We start from the raw sequence: 16,183 nt of genomic DNA on the forward strand, positions 1-16,183 counted from the left end.
TACAGAAAGGAAGAAATATTGGCGGCTAACGGGCTGTCGAGATCGTTAGGGGCAGATCAATATGTCGGATGTCTTTCCAGACGAACCCACCCGACATTTACATTAAGCGATTTAGGGAAACGGCAGAATACCTAAATATGGCTGACCAAAAAGGTGTGAAACGCCATCCCCTTAAATACGAGTCAAGCGTGTTACCATTTCACCAAAATGATAGGGCAATTTGTAGAAAACTTCTGAGAGTTTGAGTATAGTATTTGTACATAAGATGAACTCTAGCAGTATCACAACCCCTCGCTTTCCCTCTACACCATTCCTCATTCCGTAACCCTCACAAATACGCTGCAACTCTAACACACGCAAGCAGCAAATGCTCCATTCTCTGTGTATCAAAGTCTTCAGGAAGCCATTCTTACGTGATAGAAGATTTTCATACACACAGCCTGCCTGGTGACGCTAGGGTTGCTTCTGAATTACATATAGGGCAATTTTGTCTCACGAACAGCTATTACACTCAGCTTCAGCATAAAAGTACCACGTGGAAAGAGAAAAAGAAAATGGAAAATACAAACGCCAGGCATATCCCTCCCCCTCCCTATGTAGGGGTGATTTATGGGTAAATTGGAAGAGCCCTTAAGTATAGCACAAAAGATGTGGCATGCCCACTGAATAAGATAAGACACTTATTTGCAATCGTTAAATGTTAGTGAGACCTATGCCAGATCGGAATTTACAGCATCCCGAGTCAGTGTGGAATGTCATACATCGGTCAATCAGATAGGGCATCGGAGCTCTTACACTTGTGGCATGAATGCTTCACTCATTTGATGCAGCCAAACAAGGCTGACAAATTAAGATATCTCTGACACGTGTCCAGAGCTGATGCACGCCATGAAACGCAGTGGAGTGCAGATGGGTGGTTTAGCTGAAGTTGGCAGTCAGTCAGCAGTAAATGAGAACAGACGCTTGACAGAACACAGGAAGACAAGCAGGGAGTGGAGGAGGTAAAGTGGTGTGCTGTTATTGCGTGAGGTACCCCTTAGAGTCTGAACTTCAGTGGCTTCTCTTAGACGTGCATACTGGCAACTTTCATTTCAAAGGGTGAATTTTGTGTGTCAGCTCTTCCTCTTTCGTGTCGGTGACTGTTATAAATGCTTGTAACTTTCAGTGTCATGTTTATGTTGTTGTTGATAATAATTGGAGAGGGAAGTGCTAGCATGTAGCCCACTCACTTCGAAAAGCACCCTGAGAGTCGACAAACGAAACGTCCTAGTGCGATAGATGAATCACCAGCAACAGTTTCATATTGCCTCTTTCCAGGATGGTGATCAGGAGCGAACTCTCTTCCCATTGCCGGCCAAATACTGGCGATGGAATCTTCTTCCACCACAGAGATTCGAACTGGCTTCCTCCAAATCGAAGGACAATGAGAAACAGAGCAACGGAGGCAGGGTAATCAGCTCACATAAGGAAAGAGAAGGTAATTTCGTAATTCAGCCCCTCATATATCGTCTGGTGATGAAAACGGTTTACGTTGTTGCAATATTGCCCCGCGAACACACGAAAAACCAGTAGCACACGTAGGAAAACATGCATAAACACTGTCACAAAACATGAGACCCCATGGACCTATAAACGTATAAGGAATGTTCCTCGTCTTCACATCACTCACACAGTCGTAGAGTCCTCAAACTACCTATATCAACAAATAGAGGACGCACAACTCGCTTGACAATGACGCTGCAAGCGCATCTGGAAAGCTTTCGCAGCTGCGTGTCTGAGTGACAGACCCAAAGTGTATTATAGGTCTGTACATCTTTGGTATTGCAGAAGGGCCGCATCCGTAGTAGAACCTGACAATGTTTTTGTTCCAATTGTTCGCAGAGTTGTACGATCTCAGATAAACAAGTATTACTCAGTACTGGAATTCTTTTATGAATACGAAACGAAAGGTAACACAACAGCAGTCGTGTCATCTATGAAATATTCTATTGGTGAGACAAAGACTTTGAGCTTGTGGCATTACATGTCAGAACGGCGCTATCAGAAAGTGTGGGCGCCGTGCTGTGGCACTCCATCAATGGTACATGGAGGTATTATAAACAAGGTTGACAGGCTGGTGCGGAGAGAGAGCTAACAGAGTCACGGCCGCATGTAAATCCCAACGATCAATGGTCAGCCAGTCAGCCAGGACCATCATAATGGAGACTGCAGCCTGTGACGCAAAAATGGCAAATTTCCATATATATATATATGTGTGTGTGTGTGTATGTGTGTTGTAGAAAAATTTCGTTAGAATTATTTTATAGTGCGTAGATGAGATAAAAAGAGCAAAAACGTGCCAAAATATTCATAGGTGCTCAATTTCCCACAAGGGAACCATGAAGATTTCAACGCTAGTGATGATCAGAGTCAATGTGTCGTACACCAACCGCTTCATCTGCCCATACCTCAAGTACGAGGGGGCACCACGACACTTTGCCATTGGTGTCAGAGAACGTTTAGACAATGTCTTTCACGATCGTTGGATTGGGAGGAGGTCTGCCAACTTCACTCCTATAGATTTCTTTTTGTGGGTGAAGACGAAGCGTTTCGTGTACGAGACGCCGATAGACATACCAGAATAGCTGGTTTCCCGTTTGACTGAAGCTGAAATTATTATTTTTTGAACACTTTTTCTCTTTGGGCATAGTAGTCATTAGCACTCAGATACCAGTTGTACATTGATGTAAACGGACGACAGTTTCAGCAACATCCCTAAAACAATATTCGTCACACGCGCTGTTTGAACACAGACTCTGAACATCATTCGCGTTAAAAACCCCGCGTACCCCAAGTTATGAAACGGTGCATCTGTGACATTTTTGTCACATGAGAAAAGAGTTTCTTTTTTTCCTTTAAACGCTCTATAAAATACTGTATTGTACACACATCTTTTTCAAGCCGCGTATATGTCTTCACAAGAAATAACGTCGGATTCAGGAAGCAAATATGTACTCAGGAAGCTCTTTTGAATATAATTTTTATGGTCTATGATCTGTGTCCGCAGCTCGTGGTCGTGCGGTAGTGTTCTCGATTCCCGCGCCTGGGTTCCCGGGTTCGATTACCGGCGGAGTTAGGGATTTTCTCTGCCTCGTGATGTCTGGGTGTTGTGTGATGTCCTTAGGTTAGTTTGGTTTAAGTTGTTCTAAGTTCTAGGGGACTGATGACCATAGATGTTAAATCCCATAGTGCTCAGAGCCATTAGAACTTTTTTTTTTTTTTTTTTTTTTTGATCTGTGATGTTTGTAATTTCGCACAAACAATGATCAATTACAAAGTTTATACATTAATCCTACAGTAACATAGTAGGGAATGAGGAGTGCTTTCATTTGACTTCAGCACCTGTATTATGTACATTCACACATAACCTCCAGAGACAGTGTGGATGAACATATGCTGTAGCCAGCGAATCAGACGGTGACTATTTGCTGGCTGGCCTCCAACACGTCGCATCAAGTGGTGTGATCGTGTAGTCTCCGGAGTGGGATAAAGCTCTCTGTACAGCGACAAAAAGCCAGTGTCTACATGCTTACAATGCGTCGGCTACCCCATCGTAAACGACGTATGCTGTGAGCTTGGACTACGTTTGGTGTTTGACTGTGGCTGGATTTCTCATTGCAGTACGGCGGACTTGGGGATTAATCAAGATCTTTTAGTATTTCACATTGTTCTTTATTTGCGTAACCGAAGCCGGACTGAAGTTTGTGTAGTGCGTCGAACTCCCAACTTCTACCGAACTTGTAAGTAGCCTCTTTGTTCAAATAGAGGGAATGGAAGAATCGTTCCTAAATTACACTTGTTCATAAGATCATTTCTGTAACTTTTTTTTCTATAGATGCTTGCTATATTTCGTAATGTATAATTAATGATCTTAAACAGCAGGATCCATCTTAAAATTTTAACCGACATACCAACTTTATCGGTAATGCTATTATCAAACTGCCGCGCGGGATTATCCGAGCGGTCTAAGGGCGCTGCAGTCATGGACTGTGCGGCTGGTCCCGGCGGAGGTTCGAGTCCTTCCTCGGGCATGGGTGTGTGTGTTTGTCCTTAGGATAAGTTAGGTTCAGTAGTGTGTAAGCTCAGGGACTGATGACCTTAGCAGTTAAGTCCCATGAGATTTCACACACGTCTGAACTTTTCTTTTATCAAACTGACAGGTACGTTCATTAAACAATTTGTGTTATTATCTCGCGAGATGAGTCCGTTAGCACAAGACATGGTGGGAGTGTACTTCAGATGGCATATGAGACGGCAAGGAAGTGACGACAGTTGGATCGGGGCTGCGCTTGGAGGTATACATACGGTGATATAATGGCAATAAAGGCACTACTCTTTGAATTTAGAATAATTTTACACTACATCTGGTTATTACTTTACTTAAGTAGTGATCAACATTTGATAGTATTTCATAATGAAAATTACAATCCAATTAAAATTAACTGAACATAAACTTATATATGGGAGATTAGGTGGCGGAAACTGAGGAGCTCTCAGTTCGCTACGGGAAAATTTATTCATGCCACTGCCTAAAGACTTTAGCGATTCAAATACATGTACAAAAACTAGAGTCTACTGGTGAAATTATTTACAGTGTATCAGTTTTATCAAAGTACCTTACATAATTTCAGTGACTCAAAATCAGCTTTATTTATGTGAAAATCTAGTATGCCGAGTGCTTCGCAGCTTCTAAGCACATTTTGAAAGACAGTTCCACGTTTACATCCCATCACAACAGTGTGCTAAACGAGCAAGATGTGTGGCTGTTGGCGTTTGACAGCTCTAAAATTTACAGGCGAGAACATTTGTATCTGAGAGAACCACTTCAGTTTTCACACAATAAAGAATTCATGCTTGAATACACACACACACACGCACACACACACACACACACACACACACACACACACACACACACACGTCATGTAATGCAGATGTAGAGAATATGTGCCACTGATGATGGGCTGTATGTCTGAACACCGGGCAGGCAATTAAATATTTTTAAATATAGCTCACGGTTTACCCCAAGACGTTGTTTCACAAATACTTTACGTTGAAGGGTGAATTATGCATTTTTGTACTGGTCCAGAATATAAAGAAGAAGCCCAAGTTACCATTTCAGACCACACATTGGCCGAACACCCGTTGTATGAAAGTGTAAAAAAGGTGTGTGGTAGTGTCATAAACTGGGCAATCAGAGAATATGGTCAGAGGAAACTTTGCCGAACGCGGTGATAGAGTAATTATTTCACAGTTGAAACTGTAGTAGTCCTCATGTGATATCCTTAGAGTTCCGTTTTAGCTCTGGTTTTCAGCAACGTCTATCAGTAATTGTTGGTAGATACATGGCCCAGCCCGACCTGGCCAATGGAAATACACTTCGCGAGGTTCCATTTCTCAGGAGCGCAGGGTGGACGCCTCTCATAAGACAACGACGCCTTCTGATAGATGATCATATGATTATGACTTGCACTAAAGCATTCCAAGAAAATTTCCCCTGCCATTGTTCCATTTGTTTCAATGTACATAGTAACTAGCAACCTGTGACCCTGCTATTATTATTAAAACAATGAGCATGCAAATATTATTGTGGTCTTTCCAATCTTAGATAACGTTGACGATAAGTTACGCAAAGGGTTATGAGATTCATCTAGCTTCAATAACAAAAAGTAATGTCGTCGAAATATGGGTAACTGTTATGTTCCTTAATTCATCTAGCTCGTGTATCAAATTCTTTTATTGGAGCCTGTTCGCAAATAATACATTCAGCTGCAGTTTTTGCAATTAATTAGTGTAACTGATAGAACTTAGCTTCTCGAACTAAATACTGTTATAAATCATCAGCACATAACATGATTTAACATAGTGGCTCTAGAAATTTGCTCTCTTCGTAATATAGCCCCACAGCTTGGGACCAACAACACAATTGCCCGCTGCACAATTTGCTGATAGTCTGCATCTAGAATTGCTCTCAGTTATGCTATCTGAGGTCCTTTCGTGGACCAAAATTTGGCTGAGACGTATTAGGGAAATAGTTAATGCCACAAGTGAATTTAAGAAACTACCTGAGAACTCATACCATGTTTCGCGGATCAACATGACCTACATTGAAGCTAGTCACTTACAAGCAATACGTTTATCCCGACGCTGTTCGTTATAAACAGCATGAACTAATAGCATCTGGAAGGTACATTGGAACCACTACGAGGCACTAAAATTTTTGAATTTTGATTCTATCTGGAATTCTACGATTTAAATTAAAATTTTCCAGGAATTAGGCTACTGAGTACCCCAAGGAAAGGACTTTCCTCCAGCCCGCCAAAAAACATGGCGGTGAATAAACACATGGTAGACCTGGCAGCTCAGCCATAAACTTCTGGCTCTGGACCAAACAGTTCTCTGTTCCTCTGATCTTGCTTTATGTGCTTGGCGTACGCCAGACGCACCACCCGAACTGCATCTCCGTACGACCAAAGCTGAACAGTCTGCCGAGGGAGATATGAAGGCTGTTTGAAACAATACTGTGTAATAATAAAAACCACAGTCGTTGTTACCTTGGAATGGATTAAATTTTTTTCTCAGATGCCCGCATCAATCTCTATGTTGAGGTCAGGGAGAGAAGGAATAAACACATTACTGTTGTGTGCTTGATCCCTGAAATTTCGGTGACTTCATGTGTATTCATTTCCTGATCACGTGGAGACATGACGTATGGTCATATCGGCCTCTCAAGTACAAGTGGTTGATCCGTGAGGAAACTGCAACCAGTCGGTTGAAAACGTGCTTAAATTTTTTTATTGTCTTGTTAGCGAGCTCTCGAAGCAGCGTAGACTCATCATAATGGGGTTGGTATTTACAGGAACCTTATATTGTATACAATGTGCAGATTTCTGCAGGGATTATGGTGTGAGTGAAAACATTTGTACACTCCTGGAAATTGAAATAAGAACACCGTGAATTCATTGTCCCAGGAAGAGGAAACTTTATTGAAACATTCATGGGGTCAGATACATCACATGATCACACTAACAGAACCACAGGCACATAGACACAGGCAACAGAGCATGCACAATGTCGGCACTAGTACAGTGTATATCCACCTTTCGCAGCAATGCAGGCTGCTATTCTCCCATGGAGACGATCGTAGAGATGCTGGATGTAGTCCTGTGGAACGGCTTGCCATGCCATTTCCACCTGGCGCCTCAGTTGGACCAGCGTTCGTGCTGGACGTGCAGACCGCGTGAGACGACGCTTCATCTAGTCCCAAACATGCTCAATGGGGGACAGATCCGGAGATCTTGCTGGCCAGGGTAGTTGACTTACACCTTCTAGAGCACGTTGGGTGGCACGGGATACATGCGGACGTGCATTGTCCTGTTGGGACAGCAAGTTCCCTTGCCGGTCTAGGAATGGTAGAACGATGGGTTCGATGACGGTTTGGATGTACCGTGCACTATTCAGTGTCCCCTCGACGATCACCAGTGGTGTACGGCCAGTGTAGGAGATCGCTCCCCACACCATGATGCCGGGTGTTGGCCCTGTGTGCCTCGGTCGTATGCAGTCCTGATTGTGGCGCTCACCTGCACGGCGCCAAACACGCATACGACCATCATTGGCACCAAGGCAGAAGCGACTCTCATCGCTGAAGACGACACGTCTCCATTCGTCCCTCCATTCACGCCAGTCGCGACACCACTGGAGGCGGGCTGCACGATGTTGGGGCGTGAGCGGAAGACGGCCTAACGGTGTGCGGGACCGTAGCCCAGCTTCATGGAGACGGTTGCGAATGGTCCTCGCCGATACCCCAGGAGCAACAGTGTCCCTAATTTGCTGGGAAGTGGCGGTGCGGTCCCCTACGGCACTGCGTAGGATCCTACGGTCTTGGCGTGCATCCGTGCGTCGCTGCGGTCCTGTCCCAGGTCGAAGGGCACGTGCACCTTCCGCCGACCACTGGCGACAACATCGATGTACTGTGGAGACCTCACGCCCCACGTGTTGAGCAATTCGGCGGTACGTCCACCCGGCCTCCCGCATGCCCACTATACGCCCTCGCTCAAAGTCCGTCAACTGCACATACGGTTCACGTCCACGCTGTCGCGGCATGCTACCAGTGTTAAAGACTGCGATGGAGCTCCGTATGCCACGGCAAACTGGCTGACACTGACGGCGGCGGTGCACAAATGCTGCGCAGCTAGCGCCATTCGACGGCCAACACCGCGGTTCCTGGTGTGTCCGCTGTGCCGTGCGTGTGATCATTGCTTGTACAGCCCTCTCGCAGTGTCCGGAGCAAGTATGGTGGGTCTGACACACCGGTGTCAATGTGTTCTTTTTTCCATTTCCAGGAGTGTATTTAGTTAGATTATACCACTCACCGCACAAACGTAAAATATACTGTAGCTGTTTGTTAACTTACACATCGTTTAATTCGAAGGGTTGTGATGATGACACTTAAAGTGATCCATTATATACCAGTGCGGAAACTAAGCATTTAAACGACGTAAATCTAACACATGGGATACAAATATTCGTCTGAGGCGCGATGAGTGACAAAATATAACATTTCGCCACTTCATCATCTTTGAGATGTAGGTGTTTCTCGAGAGATACTACACAGGCTATAGCAACATTATCAACATCGTCTCATGTTTGCAAAGATTATGCAACGGTATATGAGGTTATGACCCTAACGGAAGAGGAACACTTAGACTTTATCTGCCTCGTGGTGACTGGGTGTTGTGTGATGTCCTTAGGTTAGTTAGGTTTAAGTAGTTCTAAGTTTTAGGGGACTGATGACCATAGATGTTAAGTCCCATAGTGCTCAGAGCCAACTAAGACTTTACGTCCTGTCAACGGCGAGGTAATCAGAGACGAAGTACACCATCAGATTAGCAAAGGATGGGAAAGTGAACTGTCTACCTGCTCTTCAAAGGAACCATCCCAACGTTTGTCTTAACTGACTTAGGGAAACCACGGAAAACCTAAATCAGACTGGCTGGGCAGGTATTTAATCCACCGTCCTCACGAATGCGAGTCCTGTGTCATACTAGTGCGTCACCTCTTTCGGTGACCCTGACTGGATAGGTAAAGTTGTTCTAAGTAATTTAAGTACATCGTAAACAACCGTTAAAAGATGCGTGTTTTTTGTATGATCTAGTAGGCAGTATGTTCTGCTGCACCTCAGGCAAACTAAAACGATGACAATCCATCAGTCTTCAGTTAGTCTTTTAGCTTGATTTTATTTTTCTCTTGTGACCCCTTACGGTTACGATTTAACTAATATTCGCTGGGTTCAGAATTTAAAATGTGTAAGATAAACCCTCAGATAGTTTTTCTTAGCGGTTTTGTGTAGTTTCGTAGAGTGAGTAAAGCTCGATGTCAAGTCTGAATGATTTGATTCAGTTTGATGTGTGATCACTGTCAAATGATGGCGACAGCCAGCGCCTGTATGAAACAATGTGCTATGCAACTCGGTGAGTAGTTTCGTTTTCCGTACAGCAAACGTTTATATTGCGGGAAAGAGAGTGTTACGTTCACTCGTTTGGTGTAACCATTTGGTGCCTCATAACTGGCAGCACGCAAGTAAGAGCCATCGACGTAAATCAGAGATTAGCTTCAACTATACTGTTACTGGTGCTTTCTGGAAGTCGCAACAGTAATGACGTTCTACAGCAAAATGTTATATCATGGTCAAATGATTTAACATGCTTGAATACAAGACAGAACAACTGATACCGATGAAAATTTTTTCTGACTCTGTTCCTATTTCCTTTCAATACGCTCTTCTTGAGAGTTCAGCCCATTCGAGGTTTGTCAATAGATTGTAACGTGTTCTCCATGGCTCTAGCGTTAACTACATAATGGCGATGAATGATGAACACTAAGCAACTGTTTGCAGATTGTTAGCCAGGATTGCACCTTTAATTTGGGTTTATTCTTTTACGTATTGTTTGCTGAAAGCAAGTCTGAATAGACGGTCATAGCGTTTAATTGCCTAACAATTAGGAACGAACTAATATTACAACTGGCTGATTCGAGCCACTGTTTGAACGTTTGTTCTTATATGCAAGATTGTAAGATCATACGCTGTCAGCATAGGTCAGTAGGTCAATTATTTCCTTTGCACCGCGGACAACAACCGCTAATAATTCACTGAAGCTTAAAAAGGTGATTAAAAGGGGCCGGGCCACTTTTAGAGAAATTAAAAATTTATTGACATTCACTACGGCTTTTACCCCGTTTCGGTATATATTCACTTACATTGTACACGATTTTCTGTGATACATATGCCTTCTTGTATTTTCAAATGTTTCAAATGGCTCTAAGCACTATGGGACTTAACTTCTGAAGTCATCAGTCCCCTAGAACTTAGAACTACTTAAACCTAAGCAACCTAAGGACATCACACACATCCATGCCCGAGGCAGGATTCGAACCTGCGACCGTAGCAGCAGCGCGGTTCCGCACTGATGCGCCTAGAACCGCTCGGCAATTGCGGCCGGCTTTGTATTTTCCTGACGTAAATTTCTGTAGGTATGAAGCGTATATGTTCCGAAAATTTAATCTTTACTAGAGTGACATACACGATTTAATCATTGATAATAATCATGAGGTTTTAAAATACTGTTAATGTAACCTTGCTACCGCGGGTGGTGGCGCGGCGGTGTATACACTTCAGAACAGCTTTTAAATTCCCGTCCTAACTTCCGGATTTAGATATTGCATGATTTCTCTAATTTTATTCACTTGACTGCAGCTATGGTGCCTTTGAAACGGACAAGACTGATTTTCTTGGCCTTTCTGTTCAATCGTACATAGCCCCGACCGTAATGACGGCGTCTGTGATACGACGGAAAACCTTGGTGTTACTTCCTTCCATATGTAATGTACATTAATGGACAGCTAATTTAACTAAGATGACTCATGTATGAGATAGATGGCATAGTTTTAAAGTCAGTACGGATAAAGTCCTCAGCTTTTAAGTAGAAAACATTTTTCGGTTCAGATGTATGCAGCGCCTGAGGCCGGGAGGTTAATAATTCCCGCCACACAATTAGATAAGCAAAAGGTACTTACTAATTTTTCTTGAAATTCAAGTTTGAATACAATAAGCATGGTTGAAATGGATGTAGCTTACAGTAGTTATGCAGAGATGAAGAGGCTGACATTGTACAGACTAGAACGGAGAGCTGCATAGTACGTTTTGGGGTAAAGACTACAACAACAAGAAAAGTACGACCAAAATATTAGATCACAGTTCTCCCACAAATATCGAGCAAAACCGTTATGTCGATATGGATTACATTAAATTTTTCTAGAAATTTTCGTATCACCTTAATCAAGGGAAATAACACAGGAACATGAAATTCTATTTTACTTTGTATGTTAAATACATTTTCTTTTATCATTTATACGAGCATCATACATGTCACTGAATCACGCATGTGCCGATATATTCTAGAAATATAGCTTTTGTTTTCGCAGACTCCTACAGTGTAGGCATGATGCCACTCTGCATCTCATAACGGGATTCTACACACAAGGGCTTATAGTTGGCTTAAGTCCGTAGGGCGTGGCGGTCAGGCAACTGATTTACCTCTTCCTTTTAATCCGTCAAGGAATATGTTATTTAGCAACAGTCGACGGAGGTTAACACTTGAATACGGAGAAGATGCAACGTAGACGAAGTACGTTGTGTTTTAGGTATGTGTTTTAGGCGATCACGAAGCAAAATATTAGTCTATGCCCTGAGTTTCATCTTCTGTTATCGTACGTTCTGTTTCTACGTGTTTTCCGGCATCAATGAACTCTGAACAAACTCTAAAATGAATTACAACGTGAAAATAAAACGTTTCCGTGCACACGTCAGTACACCATATTTTCTTCTTGTGTTTGTGAGAAATATGTCGTGAAAGTTTTCCAAACGGTTTCCTTACACGCTTTTTATTAAAAAGAACTGCACATAATCGATTTTTGTGACACCTTATCTTTCAGCGACGGTTAAGTACGAACAGAAAAGCGCGTGGTTAAGGTAAGCCGTTATTTTCAGATTGGTCGATATTTTTGTTATGAGAGCGAAATGTCGTGGCTGGCTACCGAAAGGGGCTGAAACAATATGTGTTAAAGTGAATTACTGAAACAAAGCCAAGTTAACGATCGATCTACCATCCACCCCAGCATTTATGGGTTAGAAAAAGTGAACAATTGTAGCACGATGAAGGGGACCATACCGGCTTTCGCCTGAAGTAATTTAGAACAGTCTAAGTCAGGTTCGTTGGGCAGCGGTTTCCACCCATCTCGTCCACAATACAGGTCCAGTCACTTAAAAAATTGCGTGGTTGCATCATTTGAATTTCACGTTCACACTCTCTTCACATGACCATTTAGCAAGCGTGTAACTTCTCTTTAGTAATATTATTACATCAATGCTAAATATTTGGGGACTTTGCACCTGCTGTTCAATTGAAGGCCGCTGCGGGAGATCGCAATAAGCCACCTATACTTCGAAATGCTTTTACTTGATCCCTATGACTGGTTTCGGGAAACAATGTCCGTGACCAGATAGGTATCTGTCATTTCCTAAGAGCTGTTTCCCATATTTTTCGATAAAAGGGTCTATTTTAATTTGCGCTCTCCACAGACAGATGCATCTCACAATGCTGAAAACGCCTAATTCCGTCAGTTGGTGCTGACACAGTAATCTTTTCAGTCATTTATTAAATGTGTGTGTTAAGTAGAGAGCCGTCATTGTAAACAGTGTTATAAACAACAAACTGACAATCCATATGGTGAATGTGGAGGAAAATTTAAATTCTGGCATATGGTGACTGTATTTCAACATATCTCGTAGTTATTCGTAGTTGAGATTCTACTTAAACTATCTGCATGTGGTCATCACCTTTTATTTCATTGATTCACTAATAAAGCTTACTTTTGACTTATGTCTGCCAATAACAAATATGTGACATTAATTCGCTACTAATTTAAGCAAAAACACTTACTCTGAAGCAACATTTTGACTTTCAAACACATTTTTTACTTTTTCTCTAACTAGTTTGTGTTTATTTAAGGAATCCAGAAATTTCTCATTGATTTGTGTTTATTGCATATGCCGTCTGCGCCAGCACTGAGTGAAAATATGTATGGAGACTGCGATCTCGGTAATAATTGACTTAATGTTTTAGTGAAACCCGTTTAGTTCTTCGAGACAATAAAGGTAATTATAATACAATGAAATGAGGCAACTGCGAGGAGCCTCGCATGAGGACTGAATTTTTATGACCTAGTTTTAGGCGAAGACTCATTGAAAAAGATTATCTAGCCGTAACCAGTACAGCCACAGAAACATTTACGCGAATTTTGACTGTAATAAACGTTATTGTTAAAAAGTGTGGTCGCTGCTATTCTCTATCTCACATGGAAAATGTTAAGAAAATTTTAGACGCGAGGGTCAGTCTGCTGTCTTACTACACCTGCATCGTCTTTCACTTCTGTGTTCCTGTCAGCTACAGTGTATCTTACTACAGCAAGGTTTCCACTCTATCAGCGAATTTCCCTTCACACATTAAAAACTAACGTAAAACGTGACATATGTCGTGGTAGGCAGCAATTAGAATGTTTCGGTTAAGGCCGGTTAGTGGCTGCTAGACAGAGAGAGGCTGAGAGTATGAACAGAGAGAACAAGAGGAGCAGGTGTGCCAGCTTGTCTTCGGCGCCTAAATATAATCCACTATGTATAGACGCGCCGGGTCCATATGATCGCTCTTCATTGCTCACAGTGGCCACGTTTAGTTTCCTCACTGCCAACTGCCGAAGGATGCACAATAGCGTCCCATTAGTAAGAATCTCAGTTAGACTACCGGCAGCTGCGTAACATACAATTTATTTGTTTTTAACAAGCAGCTCCGGCGCTGAGTACTTGGTGCAACATGTTAATAGTATTGTGCACTTTACAGACAGTACATTTTTATTAACATACCCCTCGAATTAAAAATAACAAACTACTCGTTACACTTCAAAACTTTTGCGTATGTTAGTGGCACGAAGTATCCTTGTTTACTCCGACGTAGGTAGAATGACCGAGAACTGACGTATTGCGTCTAGAATTTTTTTAGGATCACGAATTATTGTACGAGCAACAATCGGAAAACCATACAACTATGTCGAAGGATTCGACACATATACATGTATAAACAAACATACCATTAAATCGTGTTCTGATTATCTGGATAAAAATAGTAAATTAATAAAGTTATTTGACAAAACACTTACAGTTTTTATACAGACATTTTCCATTAATTTATTGAAAGAATAGGCACATTTCGGATCATCAGCATACTCATTTGTAGGTGCAACGCGTTTTCTGTGACATGAAAAAATGTAATACCTTACATTAAAAACCTGATCTTTCATATGTTAAACGCTGCAATAACTGTACCAAAATTTTGTTGCGAGCTTGCACTGCACTACCATATCTACTGATATTTCTTAAAATCAGTACAACAGTAGCCTGTTGTTCCATAAAAATAAGCCTACCGAGAAAGCTATCTCAAACTATATCTACCTTTGAATCACACCTGTTATTTGTTTCAGAGAGGAGGCCTATGTGGCCTATAAAGAACTGCCCCACATCATTGACCCTAGTGCTCAAGCGAAAATTTTTTGAGTCAAGAGATCTCCTAGATGCTAGTAATATGATGTCAGAATAACTGCTGCACATGTCACACTTTTAGAAAAATGCGAGGGAATAGTTATTTGAGAGTTCGAAACGCAGACTGCTGTCTGCTGTAAATACATTGGGTGTGGCAGTGTTGACACAAAATTCACCAAAGCATTACGAGGTGAAACTGATCAGGTTTAATCGCTCCACTCATTGCCTAACAGTAATACGGTGTCCGTGTGGAATAATTTCAAAATTATAGAATTACTCAATGAACTAAGCCTTTCATTTGTTAACTCAACGTGTTGATCATTTATGCTAGGCTGTCAGCTACAGTGTATCTTACTATAGCAAGGTTTCCACTCTGTCAGCGAATTTCCCTTCACACATTAAAAATTAATGTAAAACGTAACGGTAATACGGTGTCCGTGTGGAATAATCTCACAATTATAAAATTACTCAATGAACTAAGCCTTTCATTTCGATCAAGTTCGTACGACAATGTGGTGGGACCTCGGTGTAAACGCCGCACACGTTTATTGTAATGAAGAGTGAACTATACAGTTTATCGGGCTTTGTTGTGTCTCTGTGGTCGCTCCATTAAAAGCTAAATGTGCAGGAATGTGGAATTAAAAAATCTTTTGTCATTTTCGGGATTTCATTATTTAAATTTAACTTTCAAGCTAACGGAATACTACAGTATTTAAGAAGACACTAAAGTTCACGATAAATAAATCTTATGATGTGTATTTTACATAAATAACGGCATCAAATATTCATATAAAAATTAAGACGAACAAGTGTAATACACTCTGACACATGATTTTCTGGCATCCGAATTTTCACACATGATGATATGGGTACATCGCTAGTGAAACAAGTTGATTACAAAACAAAAAATAAATAAATAAATAAATAAAATAAAATAAAATAAAATAAAAATAAAATAAAATAAATTAAATAAATAAAAAATAAAATAAAATAAAAAACAACAAAAAACTAACGTGTTGTTGGCTGCCAATACGTAAGGCATCTTTCACCTTCAGCGTAGTCCATCATTTGAAGAAAGCAGCCAACCGACACTGTTGCGCTGATTTCCGCATTCTCCACAAAGTGCGGTGTCAAAACGGCGCACGGTTCTACAAAGCAACGCGAAGTGCGGCAGTCCGCACAAGCGCAGCAGTCCGCGGACGCCGGGCGCTGCCACCGAGTGCCGTGCGCGGCGGAAGCTAGAGCGCGCGCAGGAGTAAATACGGACGCAGGCGCATTTCGGCGGCGACTGGCGGCTGGCGGCTGGCGGCGCAGCGGGCCGGCGCTGTGTGAGGCGTCTGTCGGCCGCGGCGCCGTGCCAGAGACTGGCGCAGATCGAACGCGCAGCGCCGCGCCGCCCGCGCAGCCTCTGGCGCCGCCAGACCTGCTGGAAGCCCACTCGTCAGCAGCCACCACCAACCGACGAGGTGTACTGCAGTCAGCCATTCTATGGCTACT

The 16,183-nt window shown here is 42.3% G+C and overlaps 1 protein-coding gene across 1 annotated transcript in view; it reads right to left on the reverse strand.

The window, feature by feature from the left end:
- The window catches only part of LOC124555515 (FMRFamide receptor), a 721,972-nt gene extending 706,012 nt beyond the window's left edge, over window positions 1-15,960 (reverse strand). The window contains exon 1 of the mRNA XM_047129461.1: window positions 15,700-15,960. The gene's annotated coding sequence lies outside the window, so the exon portion shown is untranslated. The remainder of the gene's footprint in view (window positions 1-15,699) is intronic.
- Window positions 15,961-16,183: the final 223 nt, after the last annotated feature.

The sequence above is a fragment of the Schistocerca americana genome, chromosome X (assembly GCF_021461395.2).
Source record: "Schistocerca americana isolate TAMUIC-IGC-003095 chromosome X, iqSchAmer2.1, whole genome shotgun sequence".
Classification (NCBI taxonomy): domain Eukaryota; kingdom Metazoa; phylum Arthropoda; class Insecta; order Orthoptera; family Acrididae; genus Schistocerca; species Schistocerca americana.